General features: G+C 39.1%; 1 protein-coding gene across 2 annotated transcripts in view; it reads right to left on the reverse strand.

Annotated features, from left to right (window-relative positions):
* Positions 1-19,008, reverse strand: part of DGKI (diacylglycerol kinase iota) — a 424,575-nt gene that overhangs the window by 292,048 nt on the left and 113,519 nt on the right. The gene's annotated exons all lie outside the window — the stretch shown is intronic.

Genomic DNA, 19,008 nt, shown 5'->3' on the forward strand with positions numbered 1-19,008 from the left:
ATAAAAAGCAGAAGAAAAAGAAAAAAAGATGGGCAACAGTTAATAGCTCAGGTGCCAATCTTTAAAATAAAAAAATGAAATTAGACCCTACCTCAAAGCATGCATACAAATTTATACCAGGTAGATTAAAGATGGAAATATGAAATACAAAACTATGTAACTTTAAGAGAGAATATAGGAAAGTAATTTCTGTATCAAAGTAGAGGGAAGCATTTAATAAATAAGCACACACAAAAAAATCCAGATATTCCAAAAAGAAAGAAGTTATAAATTCAATTAAAGTAAGTAATTGTGTCTATCAAAAACACTATGAAGAGAGTGAAAAGACAAGCCACAAAATTAAAAAGATATTTTCCACAAATATAACTGACGACGAATTAGTAGAAATCAATAAGAAAAAGAAAAAGAAACCATCCCCCAAAAAAGTGGACAAAGATTTGAAGAGGTACTTTACAGAAGGGGAAACCCAAATAGAAAAAAGCAAGGAAAGAAGAAGGAAAGAGGGAGGGAGGGACCGAGGGAGGAAACCTGCTCAAATTCATTAGCAACCAGAGAAATAGAAATTCACCTCCCCCTCCTTCTCCCCATTTCATTCCTCTCTCTACCACTTCAAACCCAACACGCTGGCAAAAGTTTTAAAGTTTCAGGCTTAACACTAACTCTTGGAAATATTAACTCTTGGAAAGATACAGAATTTACATATTGTACAAGATGGCACAATCACTTTGGAAAACAACAGGTGTTGTATAGGAACACTGAAGGTGCACATAGCACAAGAATTAGCAAGTACACCCCCAAGTTATACACCCTAGATATCTCTGGCACATACACACAAGATGATATCAAAAACATCATATCAGCACTGTTTGGTATAGAAAAATATGGGAACAGCCCAAACATCCAATGAAACAGAATGGATAGAGACATTGCAATATTCACAGTGCGAAATAATACTCTATAGCAATGAAAGTGAATGAGCTACAGTTCCATAGAATGAAACAGATAAAACTCAGGAACACAGTGGTGATTGAAAAATGCCAATTACAGAAGACATACCTTTGTAGTTCATTTATACAACACTAAAAATAAATCAAATAGAACCATACTATGTATTCTTTAGAGGCGGCATGGCATAGAGGTAAAGAGCACGCAATCTGCAGCCAGCCTGAGTAGGTTGGAATTCTGGTTACTACACTTACTAACTATCTGATTAGACAGTTCTTTAACCTCTATATACCTCAATTTCCTCATCAGTAAAATGGGGATACTAGTCTACCTACCTCTGAGGAATGTTTTAAGGTCAAATGAGTATATGGCACTTCGAAGTGTCTGTCATACAGAAATCGCTATGCAAAAATGTTATGCTTCAATTATCATTAAAGATATAAATATTTGGTGAGAAAAACAATGAAAAGCAGGGAATGACAAGTAAAATTTTCAGGACAATTAGAGGAGGCTAAGGATGGATTAAGAAAGACATCAAGGAGGACTTCAGAGGTTCTGGCATTCCCTTTGCTGTTAAAATGGCTAGTGAATACTCAGGTATGTACTGTGTTATTATTCTTCATAATTTACGTTTTATAAATATTTTATTGTATTCTATCTTCTTTCCCTTCAAGAAAAAAACAATCAATTTTAAACTTTATAAAACTAGAAACAGAAAAGGGAGATGTGGGTTAACACAGTCAAGGTACTGCTATCCACTCAAAGTTGCCACCCTAGAAAATACATGCAGAATCTCTCTCAATAACAGAGGGCATTTTACTGAGATTCCAGCATGTTGTTAAAAACACGAGAGATTCTTCTTTGGAAATGCCTTCTGAACCTGCCACCATTCTTTTGAACACTCTGAATGTTGACAGTCCTCATCCTTTGAGGATAGATTTTATTTTATCCAAACAGTAACAAGCTATTTAAAAACCACCTTTGATAGATGAGATGGATGATTTAGCCCCTATGAAAGATAAATGCCATAATGGTGTGTTTCATGAAACAGTTTCTCAAAGTAACTCCAAAGAATCGTGGACTTCCAGGATTAGCAAAGTAATCAAATCCAAGCTTCCTCACAACTCAGGAACTAGTTCTGCCAAGAACCCAGACAAATGGCTAGTCAGCTCAGCTTCGAATTTCCAAGTAACACAAAACTAGACACAACACCCTAGAGCATGAGTGGGGATGAGCACTGATACTTGCTCATTAATCTAACTGCTATATTTTCTAAGTTTATAATCTTTTGTTATATCTTATTAGTTAATATTGGACGACTGTTGCAGTTTTGAGATACCAAAATCTGATTTCTACCATCAGGCGCGTTAGCTCTCTGTCCCAGAGGAGAATCAGTACAAGTTGATAAGTTGATAAGCATTCATGCATGATTCACCTAAGTCATTGATGAAAGTAGCAACCAGGACATGACCAAGTACAGAATTCCTGCTCAAATAGAAACCTGCCTCCAGTTTGGAATTAATAATATTCGTGGGGGTGGTTTCCATCTTGACCATAGCGAAACCACAAAAAGCTATCAGATGCATTGCTGAAATCTAGACACAAATTATCTATGAAATTTACCAATTTATAATACCAATTATAAATTTACCAATTATAATAACCCTATCTAATAAATAAAATGAGACTAATTACATATATTTATTTTATTTACATATATAGGTATATAATTTATATTTTTATTTATGTAATACATATACTTTATTTAAACATATTTTATTTTATTTATTTCATACTAGCTCATTGTGATTTTCCTTTCTAAGTCTACATAAAACGTCTGTTTAAGGACTCTTTGGGGAATTTTGCATAGGTTGTCATTAAACTTACTAAGCTATGATTCCACCTGCATAACTTTAACAAATGGAGTATTTTCCTACCACCATTCTTCCAGGTACTCTACCATTTTCAATATTTCTCAGACGTTATTGATCCATGGTTCTGTGATCAAAGGAAACCTTCCCTCTTCAAAGAAAGTAGGTTTTTTAAAAATATGTTCTTTTTGATCTTGAATTCTTTCCCAATATCAATATTTATTCCGCTCCTCTAGTTTTGAGATAATTCTCCTTCGTGGAATTACCTGAAGCAATATTGGGCAAAAATCCATGTCCTTTAAAGATCTAAAATTCTAACATTATTTTCTTTTAGGATTCTTTCAATGGTACAAAATTGTTAGAAACATCCAACACATACTTGCTTTAAAATACATATTTTAAACAATGCAGACTGTCCTAAGGCAATTTTCATCTAAAAAAATGTGAGTGCCCATAATCGCTGCTTTTTTATTTTTCCTCTATTTCTTTGCATGAACTTTCAGATGGTTACCCTAGATAGAGGACAATGACATATTCAGCACAGAAAGGGAAGCAGGGAAGTGGAAAGGGAAAGAGAAGCAGGGAGAGAGGGGAAAACAGCACAGTACAGGTTGCCCAAATTCCGTGTTTGATCTTGATTCATCAAATTTGACATGCAAGATAGGAGGCAGCCAGCATCCCACAACTACCACACAAGTTGGTCCTAGACAAAATCCTTCTATGTTACCATTTATTTCAATCCACCTTGTTATGGACTGAATCTCTGTGTTGCCTTCAAATTCATAAGTTGAAGCCCTAACCCCCAATGTGATAGCATTTGGAGGTGAGGTCTTTGGGAAATAATCAGGTTCATATGAGGTTATGAGGGAGGGGTTCCTATAATGGGATTAGTGTCCTTATTAGTAGAGGAGGTGACCAGAGCTCTCTCTCCCCCATGTGAGGACACAGTGACATGGTGTGAAGGTTGTCTGCAGGCCAGGAAGAGAACCCTTATCAGGAACTGAATCAATGAACACCTTCATCTTGAACTTCCAGCCACCAGATATGTGAGAAACAAATTCCTCTTGCTTGTGTGTGTGTATATGTGTGTGTGTGTGTATATATGTGTGTGTGTGTGTGTGTGAGGAAGACCGGCTCTGAGCTAACTTCTGTTGCCAATCTCCCTATTTTTGCTTGAGGAAGATTGTCCCTGAGCCACTATCCTTGTGCATCTTCCTCTATTTTGTATGCAGGACGCTACCACAGCATGGCATGATGAGCGGTGTGTAGGTCCGCACCCAGCATCCAAACCCATGAACCCCAGGTTGCCGAACTACAGCATGTGAACCTAACCACTACAACACCAGGCTGGCCCCCAAATACCTCATGTTTAAGCCAGGCAGTCTATGGTATTTTGTTATGGCAGCCCAAGCTAAGACAGATCCTAACTATAGCAATAAGATATCTTACTGAAATTAAATATTATCTATAAAATTACTCCCCTGCTTAGAAACAAAGTAACTCCCTGTTCTCTCCAACATTAAATCCATATTTTCAACCTAGACTTTGAGTTGTCCCACCCACCTCATCCCTGCATTCATTCATGCCAGTGTCTACCTCATTAATCCATTTATGAGGTCTTTCCATCAGCTAAAGTAAGTCGCTCATTTCCATACCTTCACAAATACTAATCCTTCCACCTGAAATGGCCTTGCTTTTACTTTCTAGCTGTTCATATTGTTATCTTCCATCCCTCCTTTCTTATTAGAAAGCAAAAATAAAAATAACCACCAGAAGAACTATAAACCATGAGCCTTCTCTGTGATTTCCCATAACAAAATCACCCGTCTCTGTTTACTGGCCTGGTCCTTTCCACATCTTGGAAAGCCTAGATTTGTGGTTTGGTCTTAAAGATTCTGATATAAATGGTGTGGGTAGGATCCAGGCCTTGATATTTGGAAAACCTCCCTGGAGAATCAAAAGTGCAGTGGGGGATGAAAGCCACCATGGGATCAATGTTCCTCAGTCCAGCTGCACAGAGTCACCAGCCAAGCTTTGGAAACATTCTCCTAATTAGGAGTCACCCATAGACCTACCAGATTAGACGCTCTGAGGCCTAGGCATTTGTATCATTAAACAGTTCTCCCCAAACCCAGATTGAGAAGCTCAGGCCAAAACAGTGTGTCAGTCTGATGGTGGGGCAGGGTGGAAGGTTTGAGGCCTACTGCCCTCTTGTCCTCCCATTTTGAAAGTCCCTTAAAATCCAGGAACAATGTCCCTTTTAACATCATCCAAAACATCATTTGGGTATCACATGGTGACTTACAAGGTCATTATTAAAACCCCAGCCTCATTTAGGGAGGTACCATAGCATATGCCCAGCAGAATAAGCAAGTGTGGGCACATGCAACAGTGCCCTGTTTTGTGCAAAAGAAGAAGAGGAATACGCAAAGCAAGAAGGAAAATCACGTGTTACTCAGAAATGCTCTGTGCTCCCTGAAGACTGACCACATAATTTTGATACAACCCCCAACTTATTATATTAAGAAGCACAGAACAGGGAGTGAATTCTGCCTAGATGGCAAGTAGGGAGGGCTTCTCCAAGGAGGTGGCATTTGAACTCAGTCTGAGAAGAACTTCAGAGCTGTAACAGGAAATGTCTTGTGCTGGTACAAAGAATCACCAGTGGGCTCACATGTAGGGAGCATGAAGGAAAGAAACAGAGGACGAAGTGGATGGCTGAGGGCAGGAGGATGAAGCCTTGAATGGCCTAGGAAGCAGGTCGTAGACAACAGGAACTACCAAAGCTTATATACAAGAGAACCCATTACCACTCTGGTCTCTGTCAAATCTTTCTTATTCACAACTTTAATAGAACTACAATAGAACATCCATTCAATGTTATAATTCTCGGGGAATCATGTAACATTCTTACAACCATCTTATTATAATTTTGTCACATCTTTAGACAATCTGAACATTCATGAAAAGGTTCAGGTCAGAATAAAAACTGCAAGAAAGGCTTTTAAATGACTGTAAAATTTCCTAAGAAAAGCTTACAGACTATTCGAGCTCATGATCAACCCCACTAGATATCCCCAACTGCTATCACATTCAGTTGCTATAACAACCTGCCACTCACTGCTACTTTCCACCAGTAACCTGAAGACAGCTGGATGCAGAATAGGTTAACTCAAACACAAAGCCGAAGACGCCAGTGGAGGACAACGCGGCAGGGAGGTAATTAAAACTGAAATCACTCTTCTCTTAATGATCTTTAAAAGCAAATGATAATGTAGACTCTCAAACACATGCAGCGTGTGTTGACAGACTGAAAGGTACACCGAGAGGGAACACTTTATCACTGACCAAGAAAGGTTCTCTCCTCAAGTCCCAAACGTCATCTCCATTCCCTCCCTCTCTGCTAAGGACTCTCTGTGCAAATTCCCAAAGGTCAAGGTGGGTACCTCCTTAAACTTTCTCTTCCCAAATTTAAACATTTCTCAGCCTCGTTGCTGACCTATTCCTTTGCCTCTCCCTCTGAAAAAAAAACAACCAGCTCTATCTCCCGGCCTAAGCAAATTTTTCCACCAATGTTGTTTTTACTCCATTCCTGCTTTCCTCTTGCAGAATGTTATATCAACAGTCTTTTGCTCACTGATAATTTTACTCCCTCCTTCCACACTGGCTCTTCTCTTTTCTTATGGTACTTGTCCTATTCCACTTATACGATAAGGTCAGCTCCCATTTCTGATCTTTCTTATTAGATTTTAGAACACTTGGGGACAAGGACTGTCTTATTTTGGGCCACAGAGTGACTAGCAAATGGTAGGTGGCCAATACATGTCAAAGTGATTGGAAGTGCATGAAGAAATTTTGCCCTGCACACAGAAAAACTCCAAAAGGGTGGTTTTCTTCAATTTGGTGGTTTAGAGCCTGGGGGATGTGAGAGGCCCAATTATTTAATCATCGGCAGAAATGGCTCAGACACGTTTTCTTGGCTCTCAAGAAGGGAAAGGAAAAGAAAAACTGAATTTTTTTGTTGCTGTTTCTGTAACTTAGAAGAAACCAGATCTCTACTTAAAATGACTAGTTGGCATTTTGGCTGCAGGGAACAGTTCTCAGGAAAATGAAAAATGAAATAAAATCAAGAGTAGACAAGCACGTTTTAAGTGACATCAGCATTTTGTAAGATGCTATGGAGCCTCTGCAAGGCTTAAAGATATGTCTGTTCACTCATTTACTACTGAATGCTGGTACTGCTTAGTAACAGCTATACTGTGTGTGTGTGTATGTACGTGTGTGTGTACACACTCATATAGAAATGTTTTTATTTTAATATTTTACATAGATATTTGGAAATGTTAAGTTAAATTTCCAAGAAAATTAATTAAAAGAGCAATATTATGTAGAACGGAGATGAGGAAAGGAGAAGGAAAAGATGAAATTCTAACAAGGGAATACAAGGAACAAGGGCTCATACTTCAATTTCTCATGAAGCCATCTCGTATAAAGCCCACTGCCCAATGGCCATTCCTGGCTGAAAAATATCTCAGGGTGTACTTATCAAACTGTTTCCATATACACTACCTCTGATTGCTTTAAACTTCCCCTAAGATCCTTCTCGCAAATTATTCAATCCACCAGCAGAAAGAGATATCAAGAGCTCTGTTCTCTTCCACCAGAACGTGCTCAGAATGCAGCCCCATCGAGAATGAGGGGTGCTGACTCACCCAAATGGTCCTGCCCACTCACAGCATCTCGAGTGAATTAAAACAAGAACCAACATGACTGGCCAGGTGGCTCCTTGCCTTATGAGGATAACAGCAATGATCAATTGAGCATCTACTTTCTGTCAGACAATATATAAGGAGTTTTTTAAAAAGCAAGCACTAGGCATTATTATTCTTCTTACGAGAGCAGCTTTACAGATAAATATGATGAGGCCCAGCGAGGTTATATAATTGCCCAAAATTGCACATTAATAAAGGATGGAGTTGGGATGTGAATCCAAAGGGTAACCTCTTGGCAAAGACATGCCCACCCTGAGATAAGGTGTGATGTGTGTGTTGCCAACGGAGGCTGAGAAAGGAACCAAAGCCAGTGACGAAGAGGTATCATGACTAAAAATGGAAGGAGCAAAACGAAGAGTGCTTCCTGACTCAGGACTGGTCTGTGGGACTTCAGAGCTTTCTCTGTTGGACACAGAAGGCTCCAGGCACCACAGCTCCAGTCACAGTGGCACTGCCTCAAAAGAACTGTCGAAGGCAGCAATACCCTGGCAGATATAGAAGGGAAGCCCTCTGGAAAACCAGGACGTCCAGGGAGGACTGCAGAGAACATGGGAAAAGTCACAGTTCTGTAATTCCTCGCAGTGAGAACAATGGTCTTCTGGACTCCACAGTGGTTCTCCCAGCCCTGAGCAATGCAGAAGAGAAACTACTACCAGAGGCACAAGCGACTCCTAGAGAGCACAGATTTGGACTATGCTATATAAGATTAAAGACGGTCTGACATTAGCAAAAACCTTCCTGCTGGAGGGATTTGTGGCAAATGTGCTCACAATGAAAAAGGACCAGATTTTTCAGCAGGATGGATTTCTGTATAAAATACACAAGGGACATGGTCTTTCATTTTGTCAGCATTTTGGTCAGCAGAAGCTTCTTGGTCTTGGCACATAATATTTTAATGTCTTGGACAACTAGGTTTTCTGTATCCATTTGCTATCCTATATTCACCTTTAAAAGATGCTGTTGAAATTTAAACAAACCTGAATCCACATCAAATGTGTCCTAAAAGGCACCTAACTTGCTTGCAGGCCACCTAGGATTGCCAACAGTTAAACACTGTCTGTGTCAAAAGGTGCATTGGGCAACGTGGGGACATAGTGGCTCCTCCCCGCAGGAGCCTTCCCCACAGCAGGGGTCTCACAGCAGCCTCCTCCACCAAGAATTAGTTACAACTATCTCAACTTTTTCAGGAGTATCCCTTAAAGTGGCATGATTTTCTTGGTGAGCCTGTTGCACTTAGGCAATAGATCACAGAGTTTAAGGGTAATATGTCTCCACTTCCCCCTTGAACACGAATCTGTCATTTTCCAAGCCGAATTCACCAGGGTTTTCCAGTGGAGCCACGCTCCTCCCTAGAGCCCCAGGTGGAACGGCAGTGTAGGAAGGGGGTGCAAATGAGGCCCTTGACAGGATTCATGTGAGGCTGGTTGGGGAGGCATCACCCCTCAGCACCAAGGTCCCCATAATCAGATGGTGTAATATATTTATTTTCATTTTATATTTATATGTATCAGACTTTCAACTGTTTGAGTTACTAGCTTACCACAGATAGGAAAAGAATGAGGGGAAAAAGTATCCTTTAACTGGAATTCACCTTTAACTCATCATTCCTTTTACTCGACTTACTTCTAAAGTTTTCTGACATCCATATAATGCCAATAGTGAATTTTATTACTGCAACCACAAAAATCTGCCAATTCCAAGCTCACCTAGAACCGAAGAAAGTTCTGAAAAAGTCACCAACACAGTCCTGAAGCATTTTAATGGAGGTGCAGAAAAGTGAGGGCTGGTGATGCCCGCCCATTTTCAGAAGTCCACAATCACCTACAGGATAATACAGAGAAATCCAGAACGGCAAACCCGATCTAGCATTCTGGGCCTGACCCACATTATTGTTCTTGTTTATACTGTGCATTCATTTTGTAGAAGATTCTCCCACACCCTGGTGGACGGAGCAAATCCTCAAAGCTACCCTGGCAGCTATAACACCTGCGGGAGGACACCGCGCTCCTCACACTTTTTAAAAGAACAGTGCTATCTTGGAACTGGCAGTGTAATCTAAAACCCATCAATCCTAAGATTTTTCACACTTAAAAGAACCTCGAGTCCTTAGAGTAATTTGCAAAGGGGAATTTTTGGTAAAATTATTAGATGTTTAAAGTTTCTGTGATGGTATTTCTAAATCTAGCTCTTTTCTACTCTTTCAAATCTTAATCCTGTACATGTACATTAATCTCTAAGGTCAATTAATTACATTCACGTTACTACAAATACTTTATATTTAAAATTTTTGCTACAGTTTGTTTATCCTATACTTAATAAGAATCTCATATGCTGTCCCTCCCATACATACTATTTCAAATCCCATGCTAATTACATTCATATTTAATTTTGCCTTGGAATTTATAATCATGGTTTAAATTTTTATTGTTTCAGAGGTTTTTAAACAGAAAAACTGTTATAAACACATATCATGTTTACTTTATTCTCCTTTGCTTAATCATTTAACTGTCAATGTATTATCGCATCTCCACGATTTATTTTTAAAATTATTTTAGCAGTTAATATATGAAGATTTAAAAAGTACCAAAAAGTATCTTTACTACTATCTTCCAATCCTTTTACAATTTTATGTAAAATATTTACACAAAAAGATTTTATGTATCTTTCCAGACCTTTGTTACGTATTTACAAGTGTATATATGTGCGTGTACAAATAGGTTTTTTATAATGTAAATCGTAGCATACTATTCACTGTTCTTGGCAATCATTATTTATTACTACATAAAGATTCGCATCCTACTTTTTAACTGCTGCATCACACTTCATTGTTTGGACGTACTGTAATTCAGTAATTAATGTACCAGTGGCACAAATTCAGGGAGCCCTCCACATTGTCTTCTATGTGAATGGCAGCCCCTGGGGTTAAGCAAGGTCCTCACTATATTGTTTCTGCAATGAAAATCGTTGTAAATAAGGCCTGTGTATATGTACCAGTAACTAGTCTATCTGTAGAATAAAGCTCTACAAGCGAACTGATTGATTAATTGGGCCCTCTAAAGGACACCATCTACACCTCCCTCTTCCTTACCTCCCATCACTGAGTCCTGTCGATTCTACCTCAAATCTGTACTACCTCTGCATTGCCTCCACCACCACCCTAGACCAGGTCACCACGACCCCTTTCTTGGACTGCAGCAAGGCCTTCCGATCTGTTCTCCCTGCCTTCCACTAGCCTGCCTAACAGCCTGTCCTCTACGGGGCCACCAATGTAACTGGTTAAAAATGCAAATCTGTGCACCTAACATTCCTGCTTAAAACCACATAATGTTTCCCTTTGCCTAAGGTAAGTCCAAACTGCTTGGCATAGCCTACCAGGCCTCCACAATCAGGCCCTTGGTTAATAACCAGCCATGTCAACTCTTACCCTCCGGCACACCCCCTCTACACTCTAGCCATACTGAACCTCTGTCATGTCCTCAAGGGAACAGGTCATCATCTGGCCCTTGGCACATAGGGTTCCATTTGCCCAGAACACTAACTCCTACCTAATTCCAACCTTCCATCCAGCCCGCTACTCCTGCATTGTCAATCCTCAGCTTAGATGTAGAGCACAGTGGTTAAGAACACAGATCTAGACTGCCTGGGTCTGCCTCTACCATTTACTAGCTGCAAATCCTGAGATAAGCTAATCTTAAGATAAGCTAATTCTCTGTGCTTTATTTTCCCCACCTGTAAAATGGGACTAATGATAGTATCAACCTCATAGATTTGTTGTGAGGATTAAATCTGTTAGTGCATATAAGGCACTAAGCACAGTAGATGGCTCTTAGTAAGTGCTCAGTACATGTTAAGTATGATTATTATCATGTACCCTCTTTAGAGAGGTCTTCATGGACCCCTTTGACAAGGTTAGGTCCCTTTGCCATAGTAACCCTGCATAATGAATGGGTCTAAAGAGTAGATAGTGATTAACTGACTAATGTGACTGCATTCATTCATTTAATCATTCATTCACTTACTCAACACATATTTATATGTGCAAACTCTGCTCCAGGTACCAGGCTAGACACCTGCAAGCACTAGACAGACTCACTGCCTTTTCCAGGGCTGCCAAAATAAGAAGTCACATAAATCAAAACTGAGCTCCCTAGTTACTGATTTTGCTTTCCAGTCAGCTAATAATATTAGAGCTTATACTTATGCCTCATGCGCAGGTAGTCTTCTGGATGCGAGACATAGAACAGAAAAGTCCAACCAAGCCCCTGACTAAGAGAGCTTACTGCCAGGTGGAGAGTCTGACAACAAAAATACACTTTTACTATAGAGTAAATCATGATAGCAGCAGTGGGAAACAAGAATGAGAGTGGAATAAGGGATGCTGTTCTAGATAAGGTGTTAATAAAGTTCTCTCAGAGGAGATGACATTTGAGCAGATCCTTAAATGAAGTGAGAGAGAGAGCCAAGAGAGTTTCGGACAGAGGTAATGTTGAGTGGAAAGTCCCTCAGATTTTTGTCTTGTTCAGGGGACAGCATGGAAGTAGGTGAGGCTGGATGTCCATGAGTGATGGAGAGACAGGATATGAGACTGGAGCGACATCTGGGGCCAGAACATGAAAGGTTTTATGGGTTTTATGGCTTTTCTAAGTGTGAAAACAAACCATTAGAGGCTTTTGAGCCAGGAAGTGATATGAACAGATTTGTTTTAAAGGATCACATTAGCTGGTGTGTGGAGAATAGATCTGAGTATGTGTGGAAGGGGATGTATATAATCAGGGAAACCATCGGGAGGCTACTGAAATAGTCCAGAAAATGGTGGCTTGGGTTGGAATGGTAGCGGTGTTGGTGGTAAGATTTAAGCTATCTTTTGAAAACAGAGCCATTTGCTAATGGACTCAAGGTGGATTATGAGAGAAAAACAGAAGCCAACGAGGACTTAAGGTTTCAGGACAAAAGGTAGTACATTTACTGAGATGGGAACACTGAGGGAGGACCAAGTGTTGGTGATGTGGAAATCAAGCATTTGGTTTTACACAAATTAAGTCTAAGATGCCTGTAAGACATCTAAACAAAGATGTCACATAGATGGTCTAGAGTTCAGGAGAGAGGTAAGGACTGGAGATAAACATTTGGGAGTCCTCAGCATATAAATGGTATTTAAAGTCTTTGGGCCAGATGAGGTGCCAGTGGGGAGCAGCTGGGAATAGAAAGGAAAAGAAGTGCTAATCCTGCACCCTGGGGCTCTTGACAATTATAAGCTGGAAAGGCAAGATTGTTCTAGCAAAAGAGGCTAAAAAGGAGCAACCAGTGATGGAGGAGGAAAATCAGAATGGAAGAGGAATAACTATTTATAGAGGTAAAAAGAGAGTGGGAGGAGACGAGGTATGAAAAGGATTCCTAAAGGAACTCATCACAAGCATTCTGCTGGCATTATCCCCTTTTTATTCTTAAATGCCACTCCCTCCCAGAGCCTGTGGTTTCTCTTCCATGCCTACTCCCTAGTTTTCCTTCCTGTCTCCATTTTTGCTGCACCAAATGTTTGTGTGCACGTGTGTATGTATGCACATGTGCAAGCACTTGTATTAAATAGCCAAGAAAAGAACCAGTCAAGAGATAGTCAATCTAGAGGAGAAATGATAAATCAGTGGAATTCTTGGTCTTGTTTTTGCTATTTAAGAAGTCTACAGCTCAAGATATTTGAAATATATTCTTCTGGGCAGAGATACAAGTGGGACCACCTTGACAAATGGTCAAAATAACCAAATTTTCCCTAGTCTAATCAATCTTCCCTCAATTATTTAAATGTTTAGGCCTGTAACACTTGGTTTGGTTTTCCGTATTATGTCATTATGTCCCTGACGTGACCTGGAGACATCACAAGACAATAAGTCCTTGGATCTTGCTGGAAAACTTCCCCTCAGCTTGAAAAAGAATTTAGCAGAGGTATTTCTAGTTAAAATAACTTAAAAATTGTTGTGTAATTTACAAAAAAACTTTTGTCATATTTTTCTCCTTATAAAACATAAATAGATTTAATTAACCTTTGCAAACTAAGAGTGGTGGTAAACTAATGTGTTTACTTTCTCTTCCTATACTTTTGTTCCTTGACTTCTGATAACAGCCTCTATTTCCCTTTTAAGCATAAATTTCCATGCAAATCAAACCAAAAGAGAACAAAATGGAAAGTTTTAAATTTCTCTTTGAGCTAATATTCCCTTTAAGTCTACTGATGAATTTTTACTGGACCTAAATTGTCTTTCCCTTGTTTTTTGGGTATTATTAAGTATATCATCTCTTATTTTTATGGCTGTCATATAGTACCTAAAATTATTTATTAAATAGAATACTCAAATCCTCATTGAATTTCAGCTTTGTAATATGCCATATCTGTGGTCCAAAAGACTCTTTTAAGCCCTGTGGGGAATCAGAATTGGCCACCCCAGAATGTGTCTCTTTGGCATGAGGATCATTTTGGGCTGGTTACTTTTAAAAACTGCAGATATGGGAAAAGCTCCGAAAAGTAGAATTTACCCTTTGTAAGAGACATTTACATTTGTAAGGGAAATCTCCATCTGTAAAGGTATCTCCCTTTCTGTACCAGGAAGAAGAGGGCATGATCTTATCTCCAGAAACACATCAATGTGGAAGGCAAGGACTTAAATCTACATAATATCTTTACTCTTGTTTACCGTGCTTTTCTGGTCATCTCCAATAACTGACTCTCCCACCCCAACATCCTCCTTTGTCTTTAGCTGAAGATGGTATTTAAGATTAGGGCCTCCACCATTTTGGTGAGTTGCTCAGTTTTCACAAGTATCTCCCATGCATACATTTATAAAGCTTTCTTTGGTTTTCTCCTGTTATTCTGTCTCATGTCAATTTAATTCATAGCCCAGACAGAAGGACCGAGAGGGGAGAGGATTCGTCTTCCTCCCCTATAGCCCCAACTCATATTTCTCACTGCCTGCTCTATATCTCACCTTGAAGATTCTTTGTACCTACCACGTCCCAAAGTGAACTTTTGGTCCTTCCTCCATTTCCACTAATGGTCCTCTCACCCCCGCAGTTGCTGGGAGTCCTCCTTGAGGACTCCATCACCTTCAACCTCCACAAACTATTATCACTAAATCCAGTCAATTCTACCTCTACAATACATCTTGAGCTCTCCATTCACTGCATCTCCTCTGCCCCCACACCAATCCAAGCTGTGCTCACCTAGATTACTGCAAAAGCCTCCTAATTGGTCTCTCTTATTCTGTTCCCTTCCAATCCAAGTCCAATCTCAAAATATTTTTCTCATAGACATCGTTCTGAAAAATAAAATTAGGTAAGATATTTCTCTGATTACCAAAAACAATCTTGTCAGACCAAAATAATTCATCAAAACATAAGGCTACTGAATTATGATGCTAGTTGCTAAAAAGACCTGAGAGTTCCGAAAATCTGAGAAAAATGCAGATTCTATTTTAATAATTCACACATGATTTAATCATGAGCTTTCTTCTTCTTACTATGAGTTCTTCCATGGAGAGATCAAGGATTCATATATGGGGCAAAATCATCAACAACTCTTACTTCATGAAGAAGTCAACTAAGAACTAGGTAAGAATTTCTAAAACTTTGTCCTTTTAAAGAGTATCTTTTAGGATTCAAGAATTCTTGCTATATTACTATTGACCTCTGCTATTGACCATACAGATTTATAAAAGATGTTGATGGCATAGCACTTCCTCTGTTTTAATTTCCTCGAAAAAATCTTACATTACACATACTGGTAGAGCTTTTATGACTTCCCCTAGGAGTCTAGTCCTCATGCCCAAATGACCTCCTACTTTGTTATTACAGGTCTGATATCAACTTTGATGAAATAGTTCTTACACGCTTCTATTTTATTTATCAAAGCACCTACTTATGCATGTTGTTATAGTTAAAGGTGCTGTTGTTTTCAAGATGTGCAAAAGAAAACAATATATTATCTCATTAAGAGCAGATGCTTAGCTCCCAAAGCTACTTCCTAATGCCATTTCCATGGGAACAGGAATTTTTTCATTAACTGAGATGACATTAATAATCAGGTGTCTAAAGTCATACAAAAGGGAGAAAAGGGGACAGAAATTACCAGCCAATCTTTCCCATGTCAATGGGGAACACAAGCACCATGCCACTCATCTTGGAGAAGAACAGATGTTCGACAAATTAATATTTAACCTTATTTTCATTTCTAAATAGACCTTATGACAACAACAAAAAAGTTGTTATCAGAAAGAGATTTTGAGCAAAACCACTCAAGCAACAACCATAGAGCACCAGCATAATCCCACTGCTCCTCTGCAAAGCCTCTCCATACCCAATGTGGACCACTCAGAGTCAAGCACAGAGGGCATTCTGATCAAATATCAAAGAAAGGGATATTTGGGCAAAGAGGTATTTCTCTCTCTCCCCTCTGTAGGGCTCTATTTACATAACATCAAAGAAGCAGATGAAAGAAGTAGGAGAAGAACTCAAATGACTCAAATCAGAATGTTTACAAATTTGTGAACTTCTCAAACTGTACTCAAACATTCAAATGACTAATTTTTTTAAAAATTTTTCCCCCAGATGCCCACTGTCATGTCAACAGCCTTGACCCTTAGGAGCGAAATAATTTGCAAATCATGAGGAAAACTACATGTCATTTTTCATAGCAAAACATTTTGTTTGTGGTCAGAATTGGGAATCTAGGGAACTACATTGTTATGGTTAAGCCTTTCTCCACCTACCTCTTTGGAGATCTGCAAGACAAATAATCTATCAGAGTGGAATTAAGGACAAAAAAGGGGGAACTGGCCTGGGGTCAGTCATCATAGAACAATTTCAAATTGCATGAATACAATTATGTGAATAAAAAATTTACAGAAGTTTGGAGCTACTCCCTGTAAGAAGCAAAAAAAATGTTGAACTGACTGAAAACTGCCTGGTGAAAAATGGCAAATGTTATTCTTTAACATGATTTTCTGCAGAATGTCTGGTCAATAAACATGCTATTAATTTGGTGCTTTCCTCAAAATGGTAATTTGGGGGGAAACTTTAAAAGAAAAATTATGGCACATCACAATGTGGTCCAAAACAGTGGCAACGTTCCTTTACATATATACCCAAGTGTGGGATTGATGGATGATATGGTATTTTTATTTTTCTATTTTTAATTTTTTGAGGAACCACCATACTGTTTTCCATAATGACTGTACCATTTTACATTCCCACCAACAGTGCACAAGGGTTCTCTTAATCAGTATCTTGAAGAAATATCTGCACCCCCATGTTCATTGCAGCATTATTCACCAATAACCAAGATATGGAAACAACCTAAGCTTCCTTTGGTGGATGAATGGATAAAGCAAATGTGGTACATACACACAGTGGAATATTATTCAGCCATAAAATGAAAGAAATATGCCATTTGCGACAACATGGATGAACCTGGAGGTTAAGTGAAATAATGTCAGACAGAGAAAGACAAATACTATATGGTATCATTTATATGTGGAATCTAAAAAAAAAATCCAATTTCATAGAAACAGAATAAAATGGTGGTTACCAGTGGCCTGGGGGAGGGGAAAATGGAGGGATGTAGGTCAAAGGGTACAAATTTCAATTATAAGAAGAATACATTTTGAGGATCTAATGCACAGCATGGTCACTATAGTTAATAATACAGTACTGTACATGTGAAAGTTGCCGAGCATAGATCTTAAGCATTTGCACACACACACACACACACACACAAAGGAGTTACCTATGTGAGGTGATGAATGTGTTAAGTATCTTGATCTTGGCAATCATTCCACAATGTATACATATACAAAATCATCACAACGTATACTTTAAATATATACAATTTATACTTGTCCATTTTTCCTCAATAAAATTGGGAAAAGAAAGAGAACAGTGGCAACGTCAAAGTTTATTCCTGCATGGGGAAAGTCACAGATCTGAGTCCTGCTGGCTAATGTCACAAGAGTCTCAATCAGACTTCAACCCCCCAGGCTCAGAAACCAGACTTTGTCAGCCCATTAAAGAATCCTTCTCCCAGAGCAGACACTTGGAAATAAATGCAGAATGCCAGTTTATTAATTTCTGTCAAGAAAAGATCCACACAGGGACTTGGATTCTCAATCTGCATGAAAAGCAACATTTTATCCCCAGCACCATAGCATTCTCTTCCTACTTGGGAAGGCAAAAACAAGAGTGAGGGTGGAAAGAGATGAAGGTAAGTTGGATGCAATAATTGCAAGGGTTGGTGTCAGATTCCCATGGCCTGGCCTCTCTGATCCAATGTGCCCAACTGGTCTCTGCCAGTGTAACCCAAGTACCCAAAGGCACTCATTTGCCAAGGTTCCCCCTCATCTAATCAGTGCTTGGATAGGCACCACCAGCTTTGCCACAGTGGTTTCTCCATGTTCCCATGGCTAATCAACCTCATTGCTTATTAACACATTCTTCCTTTAGACATATTAATACTTTTAACCCCATTAAAGTCAAGTCTGACTGGCAGGGGAGCCATCCCTTTAAGGTGACTTTGTACATTTCCCTGTTATAACTGATTGTGAAATCTAATTTCAGCGGGTAATCTCATGTTCTTTATTTTGAAGTTCTGGGGGGTTAGGCAGCAGGTCTGTAGCTCCCAATGACTAACAATAATCTCATTATCCTGGTTAGGTCACTTTGTCCAAATTAATTCTGGCCCAGAAAAGAGAAAAAGTTTTTTAAAAGATAGCTGTTTATACGAAATTAAAATTGAGAAAAAAATGGGGTGCCTGATAGTTGCCAACATATTTCTTTTGCTAAGTTAAGAGCTTTTAAAAGAAAAAATACCACCTACTAATACTAAGTAAAGATATTTCAACTCAAATATAGGAGAAATGACAATCTCAGGTTAAAGTAGTGCCCTTTATAGTGGTACCCTTAGTTTTCTCACTTTTCTTCGCACCATGAGCACCTCTTTTTATTCCAGTATGGTCTAGGATGGGCATAGACTGGTGGACCAGCACTTGGGAAACCATCCTAGACGGCTCTGATGCTTACATGGTCTCCTTCCAGACCTCAGGGCAGGATGTTGCCCAGAAATGAGGGCATCTACTTTGCGTTCCAAAGATCATCCTATATTTAAGAAACAAATGTGACAATCTACAAAAACTAATATAACTCTGATCTGAGAAGAAATTTACAAAATTAATATAAAACTAATATAACTCTGCTTTCAGAAGAAATTTACAAGATTGAGAAGAAATTTAATAAAACGCCTACTTCTCCTCTTCGGAGCTAAGCTTCTAGGAGGAACAGTTCTCACCTTCACGCCTCCATCCACTCTAATTTGGCCTCTGCCCTCTCATGCCAATGAAACAGCTCTCAGCAAGGTGGTTATTAACCTTCTAATGGCCAAA

Source organism: Equus quagga, chromosome 8 (genome assembly GCF_021613505.1).
Source record: "Equus quagga isolate Etosha38 chromosome 8, UCLA_HA_Equagga_1.0, whole genome shotgun sequence".
Taxonomy (NCBI): Eukaryota; Metazoa; Chordata; class Mammalia; order Perissodactyla; family Equidae; genus Equus; species Equus quagga.